General features: G+C 37.8%; 1 pseudogene; it reads left to right on the top strand.

Annotated features, from left to right (window-relative positions):
- The first annotated feature begins 3,299 nt into the window (after positions 1 to 3,299).
- On the top strand, positions 3,300 to 4,302 carry LOC122748356 (annotated as a pseudogene).
- Positions 4,303 to 22,845: the final 18,543 nt, after the last annotated feature.

Here is a 22,845-nt window from a genome sequence, read left to right as displayed (position 1 = left end):
TGAAATGAGTAGAATCAAGAAGACATTGTATACAGTAATAGCAATATTGTTTTTAGAACAACTTTGAGTGACTAAGTCATTCTATTATAAATCCCCTAATTAACTATGAAGGATATATGACGGAAGATACTATCTGCATCCAGAGAAAGAATTAATAAATGGAAGTATGTATAGAATGATTTTACATGTATTTACATATTTGTGTGTAATGGTAGGCATTTCTAGGATGTGGGGGGATGAAAGAAAAAGGGGAAAAATTTACATGTTAACTTTATTATATATTTAAAAGGAATACCAAGTTTGTATGTAATAGATTTGCAGTGTCATATTCAGTCATCTTTTTTATTATACTATGTTATGGAATTACTTGTTTTATTCCATAAATTTACAATTAGAAAATACTTTATTATGGTAGCAAGTTTCTAGATGCATACACTGGAACACTTCACCTAAACCACATGCTGCATTTTTTATTGTTGTTGCTTTTCTGGCAGTTATACTTATAGATCAGGTATAGGGGTTTGAAGGGATTGGAAATTTTTGAACCATTCAGTTAATGAATGAAATTGACACTGAATTTACCCATAATCATTGATTTCAGGAGGTGCCTTTTTTGGTCTTCTTTATGTATATTATATTGTCTTTCTCTATGTGACTTCTCTGGGTTGGGGATGAGGGTTATTCTGGTTATCTTTTTTGATTTATTCTATTACTTCTTAAACTGATTGGAATTATTCCCCTGATTGATGATACTATATACTCCCAGAATTGGGAACCAGATAGAGGACTGGCATTCTTATTTGGGTTACTATTGAAATAGATGCTAGACTTAAGAAGGGGAATGGTGGTCCCAGACTACATACTTATTAATTTGGGAGAGTATTAGATCCACTCTTACATTGACATTATCATATACTATCACCTAGGCCAACCTTACCTTTTAAAAGTCAATCAGGGGGGCAGCTAGCTGGTGCAGTAGATAAAGCACTGGCCTTGGATTCAGGATGACCTGAGTTCAAATCCAACCTCAGACACCTGACACTTTCTAGCTGTGTGACCCTGGGCAAGTCACTTAACTCTCATTGCCCTGCAAAAAAAACAAAACAAAGGAAAACAAAACAAAAAAGTCAATCGGTCAAGTAAGCATTAAACTCCTATGTTCTGGTTGCTGTGCTACGTTTTGAGGATAAAAAGACAAAATCAAGTAAGTACAGGTTCTAAATTAGATCACATTCTATCAGTGGGAAAAAAAAGCATACATAAAAACCTACAAAAGATATAGAAATTAAATATGGGATAGCTTTTGTAGAGAGGCTGTAGAAGCTTGGACGTTATCAGGAAATATTTCAGGTAGGAGGTGGTGTTTGATAAGGACTCATAGTCCCTACATAGGGAGGTAGTGAGGTGAATGGAGTACTGGACCATGTAAAGAATAATTTGTTATTTTGAAGTTTTTATGCCTCGGTGTGCACTGGCCTGGGGCTCCGCAAACCGCATGGTGCTTCACCACTGGTTGTAGCCCTTGCCAGGGCTCTGGCACCTGCAAGTCCATCACCACTCGCTGACACCTACATGGGCCTGGCAAAATATAATGATTGGAAGCCTAGTGAGGGCAGTCATGTGACTGTTAGAGAGGCCATCTCATTGGCTGGGGCTTGTTGTGGGGTGTTTCTAGGTTTGGGAGAGGAGAATTGGGCATTCTAGCTGGACGCTGGAAAGTGACAGGCATTCTGCTGCATATTTTCAGCTGATTCCTGGGCGGTGGGTATTTTTTCAGGTTGTATAATTTCCCTTTCCCCATTTTATTCCCCTTTCCCTTGATCCTACTGATCCTGTTTGTTTTTTTTTTTTTAAGTTCGTTCTTGTTAAAATAAATCTTGTTCTGTTTTGAGGGAAGCTGCTGGTCCTCCTTCCTTGTCCCCAATATTGCGGCGGGCCGCTTAGCTAGCACTCCCCAATTAAAAATTCGTCCCCACAACCTGTAGTCAAAGAAGTGTTGAGTTAAATTCCTGTCATAGACATAAGTTATACGACCCTGGACAAGTCATTTTCACCTTGTTCAGCCTCAATTTTTCCTGTGTAAAATGGGGAAATAACATTGATATTTTATATCACAGGGCTGTTGTGAGGCTCAAATGACATAAAACATGCAATGTGCTTTTAAAAGCTTTAAAATACTATATTATGTATATAAATATATACACATATACGTATGTATACTGTTGACAGATACATAAAATGGCTTGCTTTTAAACTTTAATACATTATATGTATATATACACATATACACGTATGTGTGTATATATATATATGTATGTATGTCAACAGATACCTAAAATGCCTTGCCTAAAATCACCTAGTACACACTTATGACATGATGATGTAGTGAATTATGTTTAGAATACAGCTTTCCTGACACCTAGAATCTCTTTTAGATACAACATACATACCCCTTAAATCACAACATAATCTGGGACATTTAGTTCCAGACAGCTCTGGGAATTAGCACTTGATATTTTTTCTGCCCAGGTTTGTAAACATCTGTGTAGTCATAAGTCCTGAGCAGAAGTGTTTTGTGTTGAATATGCAGTAGTGTAATTAAGGAGACTTACATCCCCTGGAAATGAGGTCCTATAAGAGAACAAGGATCAGGCATACAATTGTAAAGGGTATAGCTACAGAGGTTAGTTTTGGAAAGTCCTGGAAACCCACAATAATAGTGAAAGCCTCCATGTGCATATATGCAGTTCTTTTTGTTGGATGATACTGCTCCTTAGGACTAAGCAACTGGTGCTTCTATGCCATCTGGCATGTCATGGTTAAATACAACTCCAACAGCACAAGTAGAAATGAGACAATTGTGCTAAGAACCATGTATTCTACTGCCCCATTAATGTAGGAGCTGGGCAGACACAGAGGTCTGTCTCTGCTTGACATTCCATTGGCAAATCTAAAGGACAGGAGGATGCACTTTTTTTTCATATGCAATGAAGCATTGCAGCAAAAGTTGGCTTTGGTGACCAGCAAAAACAACAAAAAATGTCAGGCAATTTGGTTGTCTGAGCCCCATATCCTTCCTGGAAACAGTAAGTCGGATGGGCTATGATAGACCAAACCAGGATGAAATCTCAACATAAAGAGATGGGGGTGGGAGCAGAGATAAAAAGTCCCTGAAATTCCTCTAAAATGTTAAAGTTTGAAGAAATAGTCTAAGTTTAGAACAACAAGCTGGCCAATACTCCCTCTGTTTTATAACAGGATCCTGTCCTCAAAGAATTCCTATTTGATTGAAGGCAAACATGACATCAGATGATGGTAAATTTGCTCCACTGACATTTCTGTCCCCGATGCCTTTGGACAAGTATCACTGAAACCATTTGCTTCCATTCTTGCAGTGTGGAAGTCACAGTCCTCCAAGGGCCTGAACAGCTGCAGAAAACTCTTCATCAGAGGCATGAGCTTCACGAAGAGAGCCTGAGGAGCCATTTTTGAGCAATGGGGCACACTGATGGACTGAATGGTAACTGAGGGGATCCAAATACCAGCATTCCCAGGAACTTTGGTTTTGTTAGCTATACACAGTGGAAGAGGTATATGCAGCCAGAATGCCAGACCTTACAAAGTTGATGGCAGAGTTGTCGAACAAAGAGATCTATTTCCACAGAGAACTCTCAAAGCCCAGGTGTCATTTAACTGTGGAAAAAGACCTTTGTGGGTGGTATTAAGGAAAACACTGAGGAGCAGAACTTAAGAGACTACTTTGAACATATGGGAAAAAAATGAAGTGACTGAAATCATGGATTGATCCAGGAAGTGGCAAAAGAGGGGTTTTGCTTTGGTGACTTTTGATGGCCATACTTCTGTGGATAAGATTGTCATTCAAAAATACCATACTCATAATGGCACAAATTGTGAAGTAGAGAAGCCCTGTATAGACAAGGAAATGGTTCTGGAGCTTCATCTAGTCAAAGAAGTTAAAGTGGTTTGGCAACTTTGGTGGCTGTGGAGAGACTGATGGAAATGATAACTTTGGCCATGTTGGGAACTGCAGTGGTTGTGGTTGTTTTGGTGGTAGTCGTGGTGGTAGAGGATATGGTGGAAGTAAAGATGGCTTACAATGGATTGGAAAATGAGGGAAGCAACTTTGGAGGTGATAGTAGCTAAAATGATTTAGGCAACTACAAACAATCAGTCTTCAACCTTTGGTCCATGAAGGGAGGAAACTTTGAAGGCAAGAGCTCAGGCCCTTGGGATGGTGGCCAATATTTTGCCAAACCACGTAACCAATGTGGCTATGGGTAGTTATGGCGGGTGGTAGAATATTTAATTACTTAGGAAAAAAGATTAGCAGGAGAGAGAGGCAGAGGAGTGACAAGGGAACTACAGGTTATAACAGGTTTGTGAACTCAGCCAAGCACAGTTGGGCAGAACCCTAGCTGCTCCAAGAAGACATGTTTTTGTATATGGGCAAAAAAAAATAAAATAAAATACAGGGCTGTATTTGTGACTAATTGTATAGTAGGTTTATTTTAGTTTCTGTTCTTTGGAAAGTGTAAAGCATTCCATAAATGATTTTAATGAAGTTTTTGTTTGTTTGAACCCTTGTTGTTGATTTTTAAATGGATAGTCTGATCATGAAGATGAATAAAATGTGTCTTTAAAAAATAAAGTTAGCACCACTGACCCATAGTCAGTCTCTGGAATTTCCTCTTTTAGCACCAACAACAAACATGTATTTAGCACCTGCAGTATTCAGAACACTCTTCAATACTGGATGACACACAAAGTTTAAAGGAGACATAGCCATGACTCTCAAGAAGTTTATAGTCTAGTGGGGAATAAGACATCAATACAAATATCTAAAATACACAATATGACATGACAAGTATATTAAATAATTAAAACCACAAAATTTTATTAGGGCTTTAAGGTCTGACCCTCAGATGAGAATAGAGAATCTCTTAGGGTCTCTTGTACCAATGACAATATTTTTTAAGGATTTCAACCCCTTGTGACCCTACAAAACAAAAACTAAAAAGACTTTTGTGGGGACCACCTGGAGGAGACCTAACTCACACAAAAATACAGCATTGAACAATATAAAGGAGTTTTCTTTGAGACTTCAAGGAGATCCATGTCTTCCTTAGAACAGTTATTACTGTTTGATCAATCAAACTAAACAAGCATTTATTTATCCCACATGTATCAAAGACCTCAGCCTAAGAAATGGCAATACAAAAAATAAGGAGTCTGTGTCTTCAAGGAGCCTTTGTTCTCTTGAGAGAGATGATGTCAGCATACATAAACATAAAGAACACAAAACACGAAAATGAAAACAAGGTACTTTGAGGGGGAGGTCTTGGTAGGTGGGTGCCCAGAAATAGCTTCTAGTAGAATGTTTCACTTGAGCTGATCCTTAAAGGGAAACAGAAATTCTACTGGAAAAAGTTGAAGAAGCAGTGCATTCCAGGTCTGGAGTGTGACCAGTAAAAAGGCAGATGGGAGATGAAACATCAAATATTAAGGAATAAACAACTAAACCATAGAATGTGTGGAAGGGAGAAATGTGTAAGAAGACTGGAATAGTAAGAAGAGGGCCCAAAATCATGATGAGATTTAAGTGCCCAAAGAGGGGAGTTTTATCTTTTATCTTAGAGATAATAGGGAGCCAGTGGAGTTATTGATTAGGCCAAGGGACTGTGGTAGAAACTCATAGATGCTTCAGACCTTGTAATGACTTGGACTGAAATATTCATTTTAGGGGCAGCTAGTTGGCCAGTGGATTAAAGCACAGGCCCTGGATTCAGAAGGACCTGAGTTCAAATCTGGCCTCAGACACTTGACACTACTAGCTGTGTGACCCTGAGCAAGTCACTAATCCTCATTGCCCCACAAGAACAAAACAGAAAAAAAGAACTATTCATTTTATGGGAACATTAATTTTTGGATGCCTTTGGTCATGCCCATCCTGAAGAACTGGGGAGGACTAATTTAGCAATGTGGATATATTCCCACCATGCCTTCAGGAATTCTCTTGAATGCTGGGGTAGAGCTGGTACAGCTTGGGAGTTGCGATTGCCCATCTCCATCTTCTCACTCAGAGAGCCTGGGCATGTTGTTCCAGGGAGGCAGGAAGATGTCTATGGACTTGCCTGCCGGCCATTATAGTTATGGGGACCACAAGGTTTCCTTTAGCTAATCATTCCCAGACTCAGCATTCCTCATATTCCATTTTATGACCCTCCTATTTCTAACCCTCACTATGAAAGTGCCAGGATTCTGAGTACAATGAGTTGTAGTTGCAGTGATCATAAGAATACCTTTATGGACTGTGTTCTAGACTATAGAAAGTAAGTATCCCAATTAACTGTGCCACCCTTTTGGTAATCACAGCAATCTATGCATGCCTATTCTAGTCCTCATTCATGTCCGAGAAGGCCAAGTTCCTTTGGGTCCAAGGAGGAGGGAGGTATTTCCAGGCACTCCATCTTAATATTTCCTACTCATTCCTCTTTCCACGTGGCTTTCTTCGCCTATTCCAGTTATTACTTGTGATGGATTATGCTTTTATGCCAATATTGCCAGTATATGTGTTATATTCAGTCACTGTCTCCATAACGACCCCAAGCAAGAATGCTTTTTAATAGAATTTTATTTTCCAAAATATATGTAAAAACAAAATTTTAACATCAATTTTTTTAAAACTTTGTGTTCCAATTTCTCTTCCCCCCACCCACAAGAATTCAAGCAATTCAAAATAAGTTATACATGAGTAGTCATGGAAAAATTCCCATATTAGCTAGTTGTGAGAGAAAACAGTCAAACACCCCAAAACTTCAGACTAAGGAATTGTCAAAGAGGAAAAGAAAAAAAAAACAATTTTAAAAATGTGTTAGCAACAATGCTTTACAGTAGCATTATCCAGATGTGCATAAACATACCACAGAAGCCTTTTCCTTTGCCATATTAACAGTTTAATTGTGTGATCAACCTAGTTCTGTGAACCCAGTCTGAGACACTTGGATCTACTCATTGATAAGCCCTGAGAAAACATCTTTGTAGGATTTCATGGAAAATAAATGAAGGTGTTTATGTGGGTAATTGTGACCTTTGCCATGATTATAGGTAGCTAGGTGGCACAGTGGATAGAGCACTGGTCCTGAAGTTGGGAGGAGCTGAGTTCAAATCTCACTTCAAACACTAGCTGTGTGACCCTGGACAAGTCTTACTTAACCCCAATTGCCTTAAAACATTTGGGGCCATCTCCTTTCATCCTGATCTTGCCACTGGACCCAGATGACTCTGAAAGAGAGAGCGAGTTTAGTGACCTTGAATAGTCCTCTGTAACTTAAATCCAATTCACTACAAGTCATGATATCACCCTGATGTCATGGTACTCTTTGAGAATGAAGGACAAACAATAACAATAACAAGTGCCCTGACCTCATGGCCATCACTATGTAGCACAAGTAACCTCTGACTTGATTCCTGAACTTATTGAAAATCTGGCAGATGTAGTCATCCTCACTCCAAAATATTGGGCATAGAGGAGTGCCAAATGCCTATTTCTAAACATAATATGATTTGTTTTCATTTTCTCATTGATAAGTGTAATTCTTTTTCAGTCTTTCAGAAGTTTATGGATTTAGTGCCTTTAGACTTAATGGTCTTGCCTTAGTCACCAACATATATTAATCCCTACCTTCTCCCCTTTTCCTGTGTAAGAAAAAATATAAGTAGGCTCTGGAAGGTTGCCATTTTTGCTCTTCTTTTGGAGTAGGTTCATCATGGATTCATTCCTAACCTCAGGAAATACAAGGTCAGTAGGAGGAGTATTGATGTGATGACAATAACCAACTTGTTTCATATTTCTCTCCCTCTTTCTCTCTGTCTCTCTGTCCCTGTTTCTTTTTCTGTCTGTCTCTCTGTCTCTCTGTCTCTCTCTCTTGAAACCTGGTAAATAGAAAAAAAACCAGAAGAGTTTGTGAAGTTAACCCCCATCAGTCATATGATTAGGACATCATCAAAACATGCTCATCACACCTTGGAATCCTGGAAAGTATCAGATTGATGAAGAATTGAAAAATTCAAGACTGAATATACTTGACTTGGAATAAGCCTCAGAATGTGAAAGTGATTTAATATCTTCTGGGGCATTATGAATAACAAATTATTGATAAGCTTAACTAAGGAAAAGTTTTAAAAAACCTTTTCTCCAACAAAACAGATTAGAATTTTAATTTTTTTGTGGGGCAATTGGGGTTAAGTGACTTGCCCAGGGAAAACAGATTAGAATTTACAGATTGCAAGCCCTGTATTTGAGCACATCATAAATATGTGACAGCACCCTGGAAATCTCCACAAAGCTTCTTCTCATATATTAGGTATAGCCCACTGGGCATATATAATTGTTTTGAGAACATGTTACCCATCCTTCAGAGCTCACCTCAAATTACTTCCCCTGTCCAGGCTGCCCTGATCATTTCCTCCTACTGTAAATGATTCTTCCCCATTTGACCCCCAGACCTTTTTGTAAATTTTGTTTTTGTTTTTGTTTTTTAGTGAGGCAATTGGGGTTAAGTGACTTGCCCAGGGTCACACAGTTAGTAAATGTTAAGTGTCTGAGGCCAGATTTGAACTCGGGTACTCCTGACTCCAAGGCCGGTACTCTATCCACTTTGCCACCTAGCTTCCCCTTTGTAAATTTTTTTTACATTTATTATGTATATCATTCTAATTTCTCTTGTATTTATCTGATGGCTTTTCTAATCACCTGTATTAGATGACAAAATTCTTGGAAAATGAGGAAGAAATAGCCTTATTTATATCCATGTATTCTTCTGTGCCTGCCTAACTCAACACTTGGCATATGATAAGAAATACAATTAAAAGTTGTTAAATGAATAAAAGAATTAATAAAACAAAAGTATACACTAATACTTCCTTATTTTTTCCATTAGAGAAAAATGTACACCTTTACCTTCTAAGTGAATTTTTGTAATGTTTTAATAGAGATGGATTCATACTGGATCCTTCTAAGTTGTATTCCTTTGGAAAACTGGGAAATCTGTTCATAACTGTATGTAGTCAATCATTCTCTCATGAAAATCTAAAAAACTATTGCTAATGGAGTGAATTTTCTGCCTATTAACAGAACAATGATGAGCAACCTTTTATTTCTAAAAGGAGTCCTGTAAATTCACAACTCAACTTTTAGCATTATCAACTAAGTGATCATTACATAGACCAGAGGTGTCAAACATATGAACAGGGGACTCCCAATTGACAGTGCACTAGAACCAGATTAAAATATAACTAGGAAATATTTAACAAAATAAATATAATAAAGCATATATAATATTACATTTTAAAACTCAATCAATATGTAGCCTGGAGGGATTCTCATGTATGGATTAGTAGCCCCTATTTCTAATTGAGTTTAACCCACCCCCACACACACATCTTTAGGGAACTACTGACTCTGGTAGCCTCAATAATTTCTTGAGACATGGAGGTTCATTGTAGAAGGGGAAAGAGTAGGCTTTAACTTTAATTGGTGAGGACCCTCTTTTTTGGGGGGGGTTAGGGTTAAATAAAATTTAGCCTGTATTTATTATCTTGTTAGCCTGTATACTTGCCTGGAAGCTGAAGATCCTTTCCCTTTTAATTTTTTTTTTAATTTTAGCAGGTCAGTGAGTGAAGTGACTTGCCCAGGGTCACTCAGCTAGTAAGTGTCAGGTGTCTGAGTCCAGATTTGAACTCAAGTCCTACTGAATCTAGAATTGGTGCTTTATCCACTGCACCACCTAGCTGCCCTGATCCTTTCCCTTTTTCATAGAGACCTATACACAAGCTAAATTCCTAAATTCTGGTATTCCTAAGAGAAGCCCTGGATCAATCTTTGAGTCAGAATATAGGGATCCTGAAAAGCTTCTAGATTGGAGTTCACTACATGTAAATGCCAAACTTTGGGGGGACGATTGGTAACAATTGAAAAATACAGAATGACCACTTAGGCCATAAGCCTAGAGGAAAAATTATTGTGAAAAATAACTTCATAAGAAAATATCTTAAAATGCACATAAGAAAAAAGAGTACAGAAAGAAGCACAAATGGAGCTATTTTATTATTACCTTGTTAAACTTGAAGAAAATAAACTGTATGTAAGAACAGTTACTTACATAGTTCTCTTCCTTTTATCTTGACATGTTTGTATTTGTTGATGACTGTTATGTTCACAATACTAAAAGAAAATGAAAAATGAAAAAATGCCTTTGCTGATTGTCTATATATAACACCTAGATAGCATCAACCTCACATTTCATTATTACTTAAGAGGAGGTTGTGTGGTCTGTCAGCAAGAGCACTGGATTTGAAGTCAGAAGTACTAGTTTGGATGTCCTTTTCTACTTGTTCTGTGTGACCTAGGACAAGTCACTTCATCATTCTAGGCCTCAGTTTCCCCAACCATCTAATAAGGGATTGGGTTATAAATTATCTGAAGTATCTTCATCAACCTCCTTCATATAATAAAGCTCTGGGGGTTTCTCTTTGATGCTAGAAGATATTGAGCTTCATTACTATAAATTTGGAAAGAACATGCTCTCCCAAGCTAGTTTTTATTAAGAAAATCAGGGCAGCTAGGTGGCGCAGTGGATAAAGCACCGGGCCCTGGATTCAGGAGTAACCCGAGGTTCAAATCCAGCCTCAGACACTTGACCACTTACTAGTTCTGTGTGACCCTGGGCAAGTCACTTAACCCCCATTGCCCTCCAAAAAAAAAAAAGAAAATCTATAACACCCCAATCCTTGAAATTTCAATTAGAACAATGATTCATATAACCCTCATAGTCCAATTGTGGTATATCTAAATTGATATGCAGATATTATGGTGTAAGTATTTCCTGCTTTTGGTGGCCTTCTGGACTGAAGATCTGCCCAAGGTCAGAAAACACAATTTAATTTGTTTGGCCATGGAGTGATGCAGTTTCACAGACAAAGACATTGTCTTAGATATCTTGTTTTGGGCTGTGTGGGGGAGTCTAGTTGTGGGCCCATCTTCCCAGCTTCAGCCAGGTCTATTGCAGCTGCATCATTTCTAGGCAATAGCAGATCCTGCTAGGCAAATTAGTGCCCAAGACAATAGAGCTAAAGTATAAGCAAAAAAACCCAGTGTTCTGGATATTAAAGGTACAGTTCTTCAGGGGATAATCAGGTAGACCTAGACATTCTGTCTGAGGGGAAAAGGCAGAAACTGCTACCAGAGGTAAAGTTATTCATAATGCAGGTAAAGCAGATGAGAATGAAGTAAACAAAAGAACCAGTAAGGGGCAGCTACTTGGTCTCAGACAGAAGTCACCTCCAGAAATAGGCAAAGCAGAGTAGTGGGACCAGAATTCAAGAAGCACCTTTGCCACATCAGCACATTCCCTTTTCAAAGGGATGTTGTGTGGTTCTCACTTCCTCCCTTTTTTGTTCAGACCACAGCTGGAGCATTGTGTTCAATGCTGGGCAACATGGATGAGTATAAGAATAATTATAAGCTGGAGAGTACCAGAGGAGGGTAACCTGGATGGTGAAGGGCCTTAAATTCCTGTCATATGAGAATTTGTTCAAGGACTGGGGCTATGTAGCCTGGAGAAGAGAAGATCCCAGCTCCACCTGGAGTCATCAAGCAAAGGCTCAATGAAGGCTCAATAGTTGTTGGGTATGTCATCAAATAGATTCTCCATTTTGTTGGATTGGACTAGTTCATCTCTAGTCCTTTCAAACTCACAGATTTTGTGATTTACTTAAATGAATATTCCATTCATTAAATGTCTTACTCTTAGGTGAAGTAGGAAGGATATTAACACTTGAGTACTCAACAGTTATTTTAAGGAAAGGATCTGCTCAAGATTCAGGGTGGAAACTATTTTCAGTTGATGTCTAGAAATAGAAGGCAATTCCATCTTCAGATGGGAAGTTTTAGCAAGATTGTATCCTGTTCAAGATGGCGGAGGAGAGGCTGTGACTCCCACGAGCTACCAGATAAACCCGTCCATTCACTCCCAAATAATGAGGTAAAAATCAAAACCCAGAACAGCCTAATGCACATAAGAACAGAGTGAGACTATTTCTCCGCAAAAGAAGGCAATTCTGATCACCTACTGATGAGGCTGAACAGCTCAGTGCGCGGTCCGGACTCAGCCAGGGACACTGCTTCCAGCGCATGTCAGAGTCTTCGGCATCAGCAACTTCTGAGGTTCCGATTACAGACTGGTGAAGGGGTTCGGTGGTAGGCCGGGGTGAAGTGGAGGCAGTATCTACTGGAGTTGGGGCAAAGCGCCCTGGGTCTGAACCAGTGGGCTGAATCGAGTGGTGGTGGCCCAGTGGGGGAGGTGCAAAAGCATGCCACGCTTCTGACCATAGAGAATCAGAGTTCAATCAGACTTCTGTTTCAGGGTCAAAGAGAAAGCGGCTGTGATTACTCACTAGCCAGGCAGGCTGAGAAGAAGTCCAATCACTCCCTGGGCCACGCTGTAGTACGAACAGTGTGTCCTGGAAGCAGAGCTATACTTTAAGGAGTAAAAAGCCAAGAAATAGTAAGCCAAGATGAGTAGGCAGAGAAAACAGAAGACCATCGAAAACTTCTTTGGGGGAAAGGTAGACCACAATACATCCTCAGAAGAAGAAGATAATAATAGGGTCAAAGCTCCAACATCCAAAGCTTCCAAGAAAAATATGAACTGGTCTCAGGCCATGGAAGCTCTCAAAAGGGACTTTGAAGAGAAAGTAGGAGAGATAGAATGAAGATGTAGAGAAAGAGAGGAAGGAATGGAAAGAGAAATGAGAGCAATGCAGGAGAGTCATGAGAAAAAAGTCAACAGTTTGAAAAGCCAAATGGAAAAAGAGATTAAAAAACCGTCTGCTGAAAATAATTGCCTAAGAATTAGGATTGAACAAATGGAAGCTAGTGACCTTATGAGAAACCAAGACACAGGAAAGAAAATCCAATTGAATGAAAAAATAGAGGGCAATGTGAAATATCTCCTTGGAAAAACAGCTGACCTAGAAAATAAATCTAGGAGAGATAACTTGAAAATCATTGGACTACCTGAAAACCATGACCAAAACAAGAGCTTAGACACCATCCTCCAAGAGATTGTAAGGGAAAATTGCCCAGATATTCTAGAAGCAGAAGCTAACATAGAAATTGAAAGAATCCACCGATCACCTCCTGAAAGAGATCCCAAAAGGAAAACCTCCAGGAATATTATAGCCAAATTTCAGGACTCCCAGGTCAAGGAGAAAATATTGCAAGCAGCTAGAAAAAAGGAATTTAAATACTGTGGAGCTCCAATAAGGATAAAGCAAGATCTAGCAGCTTCTACATTAAAGGACCGGAGGGCATGGAATATGATATTCTAGAGGGCAAAGGAACTGGGACTACAGCCAAAAATCACGTACCCAGCAAAACTAAGCATCATCTTTCAGAGGCAAACATGGAATTTCAATGAGAAAGAAGACTTTCAGGCATTTGTTATGAAAAGACCTGAACTGAATAGAAAATTTGACTTTCAAATATAAGACCCTGCAGAAGCATAAAAAGATAAACAGGAAAAAGACTTCATGAGGGATTTAAAAGATCAAAACCTATTCCTACATGGGAAGATAATACTTCAAACTCATAAGAAATATCTCAGTAAGGATTTAACAGAGGACACAGGTCTGAACTGCATATGAAGGGATGTGATGTTTTGTTCTTTGTGGGGTGTCTTATGTCTGGGGCTGGATTTGGGCTTGGGGCCTCCTGGGCCCAGGGCTGGTGCATTGTCCACTGTGCCACCTAACTAACCCATAATGACATCCTTAAAATAGGGTTGAGGTGTAGGAGAAATAGACTGGGGGAGGGGGAAGGGGAGAGATGGTCTGGGGAGAGGTTGTTTACATGAAGGAAACAAGAAAAAAGCTTATGGAGGGGAGGGGAAGAGAGGGAAGGAATTGGGGAGTGAGTGAACCTTAATATCATCAGAATTGACTCAAAGAAGGACTAACATACATACTCAAGTGGGTATAGTAATATATTTATGCCCTGAGGGAGGGGAGGGAGATAAGGGGTGGGGGGAGAGGGGAAGGAGGGAAGGGCAGATTGGGGGAGAGAGCAGTAAAAAGCAAAATACTTTTGAGGAAGGTAGAGATGTTCTGCATAATGGCACAAGTATAACATATTGAATTGCTTGATTTCATAGGGAGGGTTGAGGAGAGAGGGAGGAAGAAAATTTGGAACACAGAATTAGCTCAAGACCTTAAACTTATCAGAGTTGGCTCATGGAGGGAATAATATTCATACCCAGTTGGGAGGAGTAATCTATTTAACCCTACAGGAAAGTATGAGGGGAAGAGGATAAGGAAGGAAGGGTGAAAAAAAAAGGGAGTGCAGAGTAGGGGAGGGGACAGTCAGAAGTAAAACACTTTTGAGGAGGAATAGTTTAAAAGAAGATAGAAAATAGAGTAAATATCATGGGAAGGGAATAGGATGGAGGGAAATAGTTATGATGATTGAATATAATGGCAAAACATATGGTACCTACTTTGCTGGGCTAATATGAAGAAAATTCTTTGTCAAGTTTAAGGTACTTTATTTAGGTTATGATGAACAGGATACTATCAGAAAAACCTGGAAAGACCTACATGAATTGAAGCAGAGTGAAATGTACTGTATACAAAATAACAGCAATAGTGTAAGATGATCTGCTGGGAAGCATGTGGTTATTTTCAGCAAGGCAATGGTCCAATATAACCCTGAAGGACTTATGAAAATAGCAACCCATCTACAGAGAAAGAAGTGATAGTATCTGAAAATAGATGGAAACACATTTTTTTTCTTTCCTTTTTTTTTTTTTTTTTTTTTGGTGAGGCAATTGGGGTTGGGTGGTTCGCCCAGGGGTCAGGAGGCTGGTGGATGTTGGGTGTCTGAGGCCGGATTTGGGCTCGTGCACTCCTGGTTCCAGGGCCGGTGCTCTGTCCACTGCACCACCTAGATGCCCCTTGGAAACACATTTAAAAAAAATTTTTTTTTTCTCTTTGACAATTCCTCAGTCCGAAGTTTTGGGAGTTTTTTTGACTGTTTTCTCTCACAACCTAGCTAATGTGGGAATGTTTTCCATGAATACTCACGTATAACTTATTTTGAAATGCGTGAATTCTAGGGGGTGGGGGGGGGGGAATGGAGGAGGAAGAGATGTTGGAACACAATTTTTTTTAATTGATGTTAAATTTTGGTTTTTACATATATTTTGGAAAATAAAATTTTATTCAATTAAAAAAATCTTCCCATCCCCAACACCAGACATAGTGCATTGCACATAATAAATATGTTCTTAATAAAAAAAAAAGATTGTATCCTGTTCATTGGAATGGATTGTGTGCCTGGTGAAGTATGAGGGCCTAGACTTTCAACATGATTGAACTTTAATGCGTTGTAAGTCTTCTAGAAAATTGTATGAAATAAGAAGATCAAAGATAGAAATTATTCATGGAGTTGCTTGGCGTTCCTTATATCTCTCCCCAGAAGCCCTATTTGCTTGTTTGGGATTGTAATGAACCCATGGATCATGGAGAGACAAATTAAGCATGCCCCCCTTTATTTAGAGGACAGAAGCCTGGGGTCCTTTGAATGCATTTTGAAAAGGACTTGCAGAGTCATGATAAAGGAGTACTGGATAATAGTGATGGATAATAGGGGAAATAGGTCATACTAATAAATGAACAGATTTATACAGGCAAAAAAGAACTTTTGCTGTACGATTTTAGAATATAATTTGACAAGGTCATTTTTCTTTCCCCTTGGATGAATGACTCCTTTTTATCCTTTGAATCTAAATGGAAAGAGATACTAACAAAATGTCTAGTACACAGTAAAATATACTCAGACAAATGGCAGTCCCAGAGGTCAAAATTATCTTGTGGAATCACATGCCAGTGTTTCTAAATTCCCAAAACTTTCTGGCCTTACCCTTACAAACTGAGGACCTTGAACTTGATTTCTTGTCTAACTAGTTATGAAGTTTCTACTGTCTGCCTTATTTACCTCATTGTGTGGTTCTTGCTCTACCAGGTTGTCTCTGTGACATTTTTTTTATAGAGATGGCTCTGACTAACTCTCTAATTCTGCTGCATTTTACAGATGCTGTTTTCCCCCCCAGATGTTTATTCGGCCTATGAAATCAAGCTTAATCAACCTGTTTTATCCTAGGGGATTTACTTTATTTTATTTCTACTTACATTTTCCTGATTTTTACATTACCCCCCAAAATCTATCACAGCTTTTATTTTTTTTCCTTCTCTCTGTCTATGTGTCTTTCCAATGTGGTGCAGGATGTAGTAAGTTTCAAGGCTTGTACTTGAACTCAGGTGTCTGTTGAAAACTCCAATTACTCGTTCCCTTATAAAACACTGCCTCAGTATCCCTTCAACTGTAAAATTTTCCCCAGCGAACTGGCATGGGAGTTGCTTAAATGGTTTGGGAAATCAGGGCATGGTTCTCCAGGGACAATCTCTCAGCATTCCAATTCTTTTGCACAAAAACAGTTGTTTTATATAATAAAACGACGACATTACTGTTGGCAAGGGAAGGGAGCACTTTCCCATTGTGGATCACTGCTTGGATCCTCTTCAGCAATGCCAACCAGCCTGTGAGACATCCACTCCAGGGCTGAAATGATAGAGGGTGGATTTTTTATTTATGAAGGGATCATCCACTATTGAAATTGGATTTTGCATTCTATGCAACCCACCACCTGATAAATGCTAGATTATGATTCAGAATAATAACTTGGAGTTGTTGGCTCAGACCCCAAATGCTTTCCATTGTCTAATGTTACATCTGTCTTTTTAGGAGTATTTCTCAAAGGAAAACAAAATTTGAATGTGTGCCTGTACTAACAGTTTCTGGAAACTACAGAAGCTATCCATTTTTCTTTTTAATTAAAGCTTGCTGTAAACGGTTCATATAACCAGTTATTTTGGCTTGAAATGGTCTTCCCATGAAAATACTTGCCTTAATTGTCAAGTCAGGGAATAGCAAACTGGCTGGAGTCTCAGTGTCTAGCAGATATTAATATAATTTAATTTCATGGCAAAGTGAAGTCTATTACAGAAAATCAGAAAGAACTATCTTTCAGCACAGGTCATCTCTCTTTTTTATTGAGTCCTTTTTATGTAGCTTTTTTTGAGCTTTGACTACACCAGCCAATAAAAAAAAGCTCTCTCATTTAACTACAATACTGGCAACTTAACCAACAAACGCATTTCTGTTAGTTGAGTGGGGGCAGAAGCTCAGGGGATGGACGTTTCTTCTGCCTGTTTTGTTGTACCTGTAACTGAAGAGACCACTGACAGCAGTGCTAATCTGGAAAGGCCTTAGCTCTGTAGACCACTCGTAGAAGTGCCTTGATGAAGTCAAGAAATAAATTTCAGATGGTTGGGAGGATGTTTAGAAATAGCATTCTCTTGTGCTTAGGTTACTCAAAGATTGACCAACATGGATAAAGGACTTTTAAGCTATAGCTCCAAAATGCCTTAATTGGTGTTTCTATTTGTTATTCTGTGGTTCAATAATTTAATTAAAGATATCCTGGACATTTTGCAAAGCTTTGTGATAACTTCTAAATTGCTGTCTTAGACGGCCATGACTCACTTCCTAGTATTAACACCTGATTTATCCTGGCCATTAAAAAAATAATTGCTTTTAAGAGTAATGTGATGGTAAGAAGGCAGCACTTCAGTAAATGAAATGTATTGTGGTACTCTACCTTCAGTTTTCTCATTTAAAATAATCCAAGGAAAATATTTCCAGAGTAAGGATTTTACAATTGTAAAGAACCTTGGGAATCATATAGACTAACTGTCTTGTTTTATAGTGAGCAAATTCAGGTACAAAGAAGTCAAATTATTTGTCCCAATTGACAATAGAAAAATCAGAAATCAGATAATAGAGAGAAACAACTTCCTAACAATTTATTTTTGAGTCATGTTTTCAGTCATGTCCAACTCTTTGTGACTCCATTTGTCAAAGATTCTGGAGTGGTTTTCCAATTCCTTCTCCTGTACATTTTATAGATGAGGAAACTGAGGCAAACAGGGTAAAGTTGATTTGCCCAGGGTCACATGGCTAATAAGTGTCTGACACTGGATTTGAACTCATGGTTAGTCTCCCTGATTCCAAGCCCAGTGCTCTATCCACTCTGTCAGCTAACTGACCTCCTAATAATTAGAGTTATTCAAAAGTAGAATGGACTCCCTGGGAAGATAGAGAGTTTCCTGTTATTGCTGGTCTTCATTTGGTTTTTGGTAGTGGTGAAGGGGGCTCCTTTTGGGCACATGTTGGACTTAGATTGTTGTTGAGGTCTATCCAGACTCTAAAATCTCATGAAACAAGCAATCAAGGATAGTTAGGGGATTTAAAACTAAGTCCTCTGATGACTCCACAAGCCAGTATTCTCTTCATTCCAACATACTCAGTCCCAGTATAGCTCTATATGTGAAGTTCAATCTATAATCATTTGTCAATAAATGTATACAAATATACATACATGTATTTATATATGTATATATACAGATGTATGCTTATACATCTATATACTTTATAAATATGACTGTATGTATATCAATCACTAAAAACACATATACATATGCATACATGTATATATGTATAAGTATATATATGTATCTACGTATCTCTGTGTGTGTATATATATATATATATATATACATATATATATATATATACACTTGTGTGTATATGTGTGTAAATATAAAGTGGATCATTATAGTGGGATCAAATTTGTGATTTCATTAGTGTAGGGAACTCTCAATGAGAAAATCCCTTTATCAATACAGATTAATACACTCTTTGTAATTTATAAATTTTTGAAGTTGCCTGGGGACATCCACTTAAAGGAATTGCCCAGCTTTGTAGTCAATATGTGATAGAGCAACACTTGAATTTAGACCTTCTTTAGTATGATTTTTCATTTCTATACACTTTGCCATTTTATTCAACATACTTTTCAAGAGCCCATACTGATGTGTACATATAGGTAGATATATGGGTAGCTCTATAGATATAGATAGATAGATAGATAGATAGATAGATAGATAGATAGATAGATAGATAGATGTGTGTTATGTCATACCAAGTAGCATATATGTGTGTATGTAAACATATGTGTGTATTCATATCTATTGTCCCAAAAGTCTTAGTGCAGTTTAAAGTGATTAGAGAATGAAACTGCACTAAGACTTTTGGGACACACTGTATATATGAAAAGTTCTCTCTAATGTTATTGTTATGAGGTAGCTGATTAGGTAGAATTTTATATGAGGTGGCTTATTGCTATGAAGTTCAAAAACTTCACTGTCCAATCTGACATTAATCGGTCAACAAATATGAACTAATTACCTCCTATCTAATAACTAAAACTATGATAGGTGCTATGGGATCTAAAATATGTAAAAACAAACAATCCTTAATCACTGCCTGCCTAAGATCTAGAAGAGACTTTAGAGATTATCTAGTCTAATCCTCTCATTTTATAAACAAGGCAACTTAAACACAGAGACCTCAAATGACTTGAGCCAAGTCATGTTTAGAGTAATTTAGCAAAGCTGGGGCTCATATGTAGAATCTCAGTCTGCGGATTTAAAGTTCTTGTCACTGTACCACCAGAGCCCATGTTCTAGCTAAGAAGCTGTGGCTGGATAAAAAACCTAGAGTATAAATAAAATGACGTATCTACTGTTATCTTAGTGGTTTTTAATTTCCAATATTTTCTTTATGTCAGATAATTCTGAGGACTTCAGTGATGGAGGACACAAATGTTTCCAATCTGCACATAAGGTTTTTTTTTTCTTTTTTCCCTATAGTTCAGGCAGCAGAATTGTACAAGCTACAAGGTGTAGTTGGACATAATACTGAAAAGATATTAAATTTGACTAAATCTCCTCAAAGCATCTCCCTACTAGTTAGCCATCATGTTGTCAAGAATATAATTCTTGCTTTTAGGTTTTTCACACTTTATTCATCAAAACTGATATTTTAAGAGTGGAAAGTTTAAATGACTTATTGTGGCAAAGGGTTTGAGTATTGTAAGAAATTCTCCAAATGATATAAATCTCTCCATTTTTGATTAAATACACCTCTCTTCCTTCCAATTTTGTAATAACACATTTTCCCTATAGAGTCAGAGGATTTTAAAAGAGTCCAGTGTAGTTTAACTGGTGTTTGCCTTACTAAGAAGTGAAAAAGACAGTAATCACAGATATTCATAACTTAAGGCTGCTTCAGTCTCAAATCTGTGGTCTCATTTGAGTTTTCCCATATCGGAGGAATAGACAAAAGTATACTTTTTGAAATATAAAATGCAAAATAAATGTTGTCAGGGGCCAAAACCTACAGTTATATATATACACACACACACATATATATGTACACACACACACACACACACACATATACACACACACACACACACACACACTTAAAAAAATTTTTTTTGCAGGGCAATGAGGGTTAAGTGACTTGCCCAGAATCACACAGCTAGTAAGTCTCAAGTGTCTGAGTCCAGATTTGAACTCAGGTCCTCCTGAATCCAGGGCCTGTGCTTTATCCACTATACTACCTAGCTGCCGCCTACAATTATATGTTTTTAATTTTTTGTAAAGAAGGGTTCATCTTTCTAAAAGTTCTATTACCTTTCAAGAGATGAAGGTTATTTTTCTATAATTCCTAAACTCTGGGTTTCCTTAGCACCAAGCTCCACTGACTTTAATGTCAGACATAAGAACTAATAATATGAATTATTAGTCCTCTTTAAGAAATGACTTGTTTCAGAACAGAAGAATATGCACAGTGACTTCAATAATGTAACAGAAAATAACAGCAAAAAGCAGTCCAACTATGAGAAATTGAAGTGACTGATTTTGTAGGTGCTGCAGAAATGAAGAGGAAGTGTACTCTCCTCCTCTGGTAAGAAAGGGGGTGGTAGGAAGAAATGTTGGTATGGAATATTGTATATGCAAAACTGTGGCAGTTCAAGTTTTCTTGACTATATTTCTTTGCTACAAGGAAGGGTTCAGTGTAGGTGGGTGGATGCTGGGGGGAATGATATTTTAAAATGAATGAAGTATAAAAAAAGCATCAGTAAAACTTATAAAGAGAATAAGAAGTAGCTCACTTACCTATGGGATCTGGCTAGAAAATTGAGCTTTCATCTGTATGGGATTCTATGTATAGCAGAGATTCTTTAACTGTTTTTGTGTTGTGGACCACTCTGGCAGTTAGAAGAAACATATGGACATCTCAAAATAATGTTGTTGTTTTCTAAATTATAATTGAAGGAGATGCTAAATTTCATTTAGAGCTTAGTGAAAATAAAAATACATATTTTTGTTACCAAATTGATGGACTCCCTGAAATCTATTCAGTGTCCATAGACCCCAGGTTATGAATCTCTGATGGACAGGAAGGCAGGAACAACACCTGTCTGTGGAGAGATATGTGAGATTGTATCTGGTGGGGGGAGGGGTTTGAAGTAGAAGCATGGAGTGGGATTGGGGGCACAGGATACATTGATCCCACCCTCCCACATGAAACCTGCCCCAAAATATGATTCCTGGTAAATATAGATCACTGGTATGTGTATGGCCCAACATGGAGTACCTGGGTAGAAGCAGGTGGATTTATGGGTAAATCAACACAGATATATGTGACATGCCTCTCTTCTTTCTCAACTCCTCAACTGGATTTTTTACCTGTGACTGTCTCCAGACCCCAGGTCAGAATAGGGGTGGGTTGAAGGTTGGGAGGGAGAGATCATTCTTTCCTAAAAGGAGCATAAGTACTTTTTCACTTGGAAAAAAAATGTACAGGTTATCAGCATCTTAAAAGACAAACAAACCAACAAACATTTCATTGCCTACTTAGAATTAATGAAATGTAAATCTGGGCTATCAGGAAATTGGACATAAAATATTTTTATTTGGAAGTTATCCTTATATTTTAGCATTTGAACATGATTTTGATGGATTCTTTTTCCTATTATTTTTGTTCTCTAGGGTTTCTTTTACTTTTATGCATTTTTTAACAAAAGGAAATTAAAAGCTAATATATATTAATATAACATTATGGATAGAGATTTAATACAGAAAACCTATTCATTGTATAAGGAAAGATTGTGTAGATACAATAAAATCCTTTCATTATAACTGAGATTTCAGTATCCTAAGTTTTTTTTAAGTAGGTTTCAGTATTTCAAGAAAGCTCCTAGGTCTTAGTATAAAAAGGAGGGTCTGTTCACCCAGGAAACAGAAGTATAAGAATATTGGCTGTATCAGACTATTTTCATCTCTTTCACGCTGTGTGGGTGTGAGGTGGGGTGACTTTCAGTTTTCTTTTACATTCATTATATATATATATATATACATACATATACATATATATATATTTAAATTAAATGTTTCTATTCTTTTAAAATCACCACACACTTATTTTTTTCTCCCTTCTATCTCTCAAACCCCATGGGGGGAGGGAACCCAGAAACATAACTCTTCTAACAAATATGCATAGTTATACAAACACACGCACACACACACACATACACACACACGCCATATCCAAAAATTTGTAATTTCAGTCTGTATCTTGAACTCATCTCTTCTCTGTTAAGGGGTGGGCAGCATTTCTCATTACATCAAGAATTAAGGTTGGTCATTATGTTTGTCAGTGTTCTTTTGTCAGAGTTCTTAGGTCTTATTTGTCTTTAAAATGTTTTTGTTATATAATTTGTTCTTTAGTTCTGCTCA

This window comes from Dromiciops gliroides, chromosome 1 (genome assembly GCF_019393635.1).
Source record: "Dromiciops gliroides isolate mDroGli1 chromosome 1, mDroGli1.pri, whole genome shotgun sequence".
Lineage (NCBI taxonomy): Eukaryota > Metazoa > Chordata > Mammalia > Microbiotheria > Microbiotheriidae > Dromiciops > Dromiciops gliroides.
Note: the sequence above shows the minus strand (reverse complement) of the source record. Positions and strands in the feature narration are given on the sequence as shown.